We start from the raw sequence: 5,593 nt of genomic DNA, 5'->3' as shown, positions 1-5,593 counted from the left end.
TTTGTCAAAAGTTTTTCTAAACTTCTCTGGCACCAGAAGCACCCCTTGAGGGATGTTCAGCTGAGAAAAGGGAATGGTGATAACAGCATTAGTTCAGATGCTTCACATTTATGTCTTTCTTGTAAAGAGCGCCAGGGCCTTATAGAATCACTCAATGGCCCATTGCATTAATCTCAAGGCTCCCAAACAAGTGAAAGTTAGATCACACTAAAGCCACCTTCATTTAGAGTTTGTGGTCAATCAAACAGAGCCTAAACTGAAATTTAATTTTGCCCTAGCAGTGAGAATTTGCTAAGCAAATTAATGCTAGAGGGCAAACAAGGCTTCTTGAGGCTGCCTAAGAACCTTTAAAGGACAACATGCTTTCAAGAGCTGGAAGCAGTCTTTTTACATGCTAATTACAAATCCTACAGTATTTGTGAAAGCAGGTCCCTCTGGGATTTCTATCAGCCAACAAGTTGTTTATTTCCAGTTTAAAGGAGGTGGAGGGTCTATGAATTATTGAGTAGCTACTATGTGTTTTGCTTGCGCTTGGTGGTGAGAGATTGTTTATCTTCATAACCATCCTTCGAGCTAAGCATTGCCCCAGTTTGTACCTGTGGAATGGAGAGGTGGCTGGAAGTACAGAGCTAGTAATAGGTGGAGCTGGGATTCAAACGCTGGGAAGCCTAACCTCTGGAGGCTGTGCTCTCTCCTCCAGCATATTACCAACCTTTGAATGTAATGTCAGCTTTTCTTTAAGGAATATTCTCAAATCCAGCATTCTTAGTATTTCAGAATAGCCCGTCCCTAATTAGTTCAAATTAGCTAGCTTTGTAAACCCTTTTTCATTTCAGTAATGAGGAAAACGAGGCATTCAGCCAAGAAGCAAACTGTGGAAGGATAGGTTGCAGCAGGTCTGGGCTAATAAATTGCAGTCCATGGTGCTTCCTGAGACCTACCAAGGACTCTGAAAGAAGACAAGATGAAAAATCACTCCCTCTCTTAGATATATATTTTCTTTTGGAAAGATGTGTTTTCACCACTCACAGGAAAGACTGCTTGCTGGCCTTAGATAGCACAGAAATTGTCCTCAGATAATGCCAGTGAGGAACCTGCCTGGGAGGTCTAATCGACCTGGGATATGTAATAGTAGGTTTAACCCTTCGATTGCACCCTTTTCCAATACTGCTGTCACTGCCTACCAAGATCAGAAAAACTGACAAAATATTGGGAAATAACTTCATGTTTTCAGAAATGCTACAAAGCCCTCTCCACTCCCACCCATGAGACAATGTCTACAAGTCACATCATACCCTTCCAGCTTAGACTTATTTTTAAAGCACACACAAAACACATTTTAGTGTAATTGGAGAATTAGCGCTTTTGCCCCAGAAATGAAACAGCTGTTGATTTCCAGGCTGCTTGTCATTAGAGAGAAGACTTGAAACATCAGAGGCATATTCAAACTCTCTAAGAGGCAGTATTGAACTTTACTTGTAGCTCCCGTGCCAAGAGCTGCCCAGCAGCACAATGCATGAAACAAAACAGGTTTCAAGCAATTATAAGACACAACATATAAATCAAGACTTCAGAATCTTTATTAATGCTGAATTTTTTATTACAAAAAAATACTTTCAGGAAAACAAATATGACTCATGACTTATGAGACTGGCTGCTTGGATGCAAATCATCTCAACTGCTTGCACACTCCTTGGTACCTTTTCAGCTAAAGAGTCATTCAGCCTCAGCTTCAAGTGCAGAGGAAGTGCAAATAACCCCTGCACTTCAGAGCACAGCTTGCTTTGCTAAGAGACAGTTGAGCAAAATCCCAGCACGCTCTGATTCATTCTGCCTGCTGATTGGTCGTTCTCCCTGGCTGCTGACATCATCCTGTTACTGGGTGGAAAACTTATGCAGCACAGCCCTGATGCTGACTTCTGATTCTTGTGAAGGGGACATTGTACTCAACAGCGAGATCAGATCGTAGCTCAAATGGAATTGGAAGATATCTTTTTTTGTGTGATCACTTCAGTCATCTTATGCCTCTTAAATTATAGAGCCCTCCCAACCCCCATGCAGTAATCTAGCAAATGCTATTGTGTGGCACTTTCCCTTCCAAGCCACCCAACCCCCAACAGCCTCTAGAATACAAGAGAATAAGAAAAAAATCTTATCGTTTGCCTTTGACTGTAGATGGAAGATGTCTTACACGTCTTCTAGGTGGGGCTGGCCTTCTGATTAGTTCATTTGTCTTTACTATCAGTATTAAACTATGTCTTCACTTGCTACAAAGAATTGTGAAGCAATATTTAGGACTTTCTATAAAAAATGCCTTATTACCTCTCATTTATTTTCCCAGCATTCTGTAAGCCTTAGGTAAACTGGGGAAGTAATGGCAAAGGCCAACTTGTCTGTTGCTCTTTACAGTGTGCTAAGAACTTTTTTACATACAGTGTCTCATATGTTCTTCACAGCAGTACTATTACTTCCCCCACCGTATAGATAAGAAAACAAACCCCCAAATATTAAATCCGTTGCCAGCCACATAGCTCGCACATGACGAAGCTGGGACGCAAACCCATGGTTTTTAATCCTAGTTTTTGAACTCTTTTCACTCCATAGAATCTTTCAACCTTGGGAAGCTAAGTGATTTGCAAGAACCAGTGCAAATTAAGTAGCTAAACCAGTGCCAGAACCCAGCAATTCTTGTTCTCCACACGAGGCCTTTTCTTCTAAACCTCTTGGTAGCTCTCAAGACAACATTAGAGATGCTCTTAGATACACATGTATTTTAGAAATCTTTAGGCTTTCACAAGCTTTTACTGATTAAGTGCAGCTTTGAGGGAAAAAAAAAAAAAGAAGCCTAATAATTCAGATGCACATTTGCATTTATTACATAAGGCTTCCGTAAGGGATAAGATTATCCAGTTGCAGGCTTATTTTAAGTTTTAATGGAATGATTTTGACAGAGCAGAAATAGCAGGCTTAGTAACTAGCTCGGTAACTTAGATGTCAGAGACATTTCCATGGTGGATAGAGGGGCTCCTCAGCTCTCAGGAGACACTGGATTTCTCTTGTTTATCTCTGGCTGGGATGATTAACCACTCTTAGCTTGGCTTTCATCTTTCCTGGCACAGCTTTGTCTTTCATCTCATTCATTGCTCCAAACCCTTCTTCTTTTTAACCTTTAATTCACATACAAAATATTTCAGCTTCCCTAAGTTATTTTTACATAAGCAGAGCAGAAAAACATGGATATACTTCACGGAGCCGGCCACATTTGGTTTGCTCAGGCGAAAACAATGCTCCCTTACCCACCTTTATTTTTAAATGAGACAAAGAATCCTTCAAAAAGGCTTAGGAGACTAAAATGTTGGAGGAAAGGAATGAAAGAATGGGGGGCAAAGATTACTCAGACATGGAGGTGAATATTTTTATTTTCTATCTTGATCTTTGTGACTGCAGCCCCAAAACACATAGTGTGGTGCCTTATATTTCACAATGTGCATAGCTGATTCTGTGTACTTTGCAATCTTCTCTCATTTTCCCAGTAATTGCCTTTTTTCACCGTGGGGCTGTTTGTCCCCTTGACCCCCAGGTCTCCTACTTCCTGTGTATGACTTAGGCACATCTAGCTCACTCTAAATTTCAGCAAAATGTTCTCTCTGAAAGTGACTTCATTTCACACCACTCAGATCTTCACATTTTCACCGCCTGTGGAAATACAAACTTATTGATTTTTGTCTTTCTGTGTTATTTGAAGGTAACAAACAACTTGCTGTGCTGAAAAACAGAACTGTTGTCTCATGGAGTCCCCAGAGTAATGGGCAGTTCCCACATCCAGCTCTCTGCCTCCCTGTTCAGTGGACCTACCACACCTTTGCTTCTGCTATCTCTTTTGCCTGAAATGTATGTCTTAAAATATGGCACAGTAAATGCTGAGCAAAAACAACAAAATCCTATGGTCACATAGTTAGTGGCGGTTGAAACTGAAATTAGACCTCAGCCTCACATGATTATTAAACGAACATTTTAATGATAAAGAAAGACATTAATGTAGGCTAAAAACAATGTGTGCACCATCCAATTCCAAAACTCCAGACAGGCACAGTGACTAACACCTGGAATCCTAGCACTTTGGGAGGCCAAGGCAGGTGGATCACTTGAGGTCAGGAGTTCGAGACCAACCTGGCCAACATGATGAAACCTATTAAAAATATAAAGAAATTAGCCAGGTGTGGTGGCAGGAGCCTGTAATCCCAGCTACTCAGGAGACTGAGGCTTGAGAATCGCTTGAACTCGGGAAGTAGAGGTTGCGGTGAGCCGAGATGGCGCCACTGCACTGCAGCCTGGGTGACAGAGCAAGACTCCGACTCAAAAACAAACGAACAAACAAAAAACAAAAGTCCAGACATGAAAGTCCCTGCTGTGAGTCTGGGACTTGGAATCAACCCACCCAGCCCCACTCCCACTTCATCCATTTCTCCTACCTATTTTTCACTCTGGGAGATTCATTTTGCCCAGAAAGTAGGAGCAAATCAGGCCCACAGCTAGACATTATGTTCTAAGCTAGATGATCTCTAAGGACGCTTCCAGTATGACATTCTATGACTTTGAGCCCTTTGCAAAATTGTGTGCCGGATTAAGAGTTCAGGCTGTGGAATCAGGTCCTATTAAAACCTCAGCTCTGCAACACACCAGCAGACTACAGGGAGAGCGGAAGAGACGGAAACCAAGATAAGAGTGGGGATGATTTAACCTCCCTCTGTCTGTTCCTTTCTTTCTTTCTTTCTTTTTAATAAATCAAGCAGAGTAACATACCTGCCTCTTATAGAAGAGGATTAAATAGGATAATACCTGTGAAATCCCTAACACAGATTTGGATGTGGGATGTTCAAAAATCCCAGTAAATGTTGCCAAGTATTTTTGCCAAACTGATAGAAACTCAGATACATTAAGAAAGAAAAAAAAAAAAAGATGGAGAGGAATTAATAAAAGCAAACTTCAAAAATCAGAATCTGTGGTCCTCATACTTTAGGTAATCAAAGATAAAGGCAAAACATGTGAGGATAGAACGAAAACTCTAAATATCTCAAGATGGTTTACATCAAAAAGAAGAATTTTTATTTCTCTTTCAATGAGCTTTCCCAAATTAAGCTGTAGTTTTTATTATATTTATTTAGTATACCTGTTCACCATAGTTCTACTGTCAAATTCCAGGATCTTTCTACATGTCCTTCCCATGAAATTGGAGATCAGTGATAAGGAGGTTACACATCTCTTTTCTCCTGATTTCACTGCATCATTTGTAAAATCTCTGAGATAATCTGAAGACACTAAAAACTCCTATGACATATCAGGAAGTGCTCCAGAGACCAAAGTGTATGATTCTGTGGAGCCAACACCACGGCATGAACGTGGGACCCAGTTCCTAATCACATACAGCTAAACTGGGAACTGCCAGAAGGGCTACATTTTATATTTCAACCCTCAAAATTTATCAAATAGACTGGCTGTTTTGAAAGTCCATAAAAAGCCGGGTGCGGTGGCTCACGCCTGTAATCCCAGCACTTTGGGAGGCCAAGGCAGGTGGATCACTTGAGGTCAGGAG

This window comes from Mandrillus leucophaeus, unplaced genomic scaffold (genome assembly GCF_000951045.1).
Source record: "Mandrillus leucophaeus isolate KB7577 unplaced genomic scaffold, Mleu.le_1.0 Scaffold643, whole genome shotgun sequence".
Lineage (NCBI taxonomy): Eukaryota > Metazoa > Chordata > Mammalia > Primates > Cercopithecidae > Mandrillus > Mandrillus leucophaeus.
Note: the sequence above shows the minus strand (reverse complement) of the source record.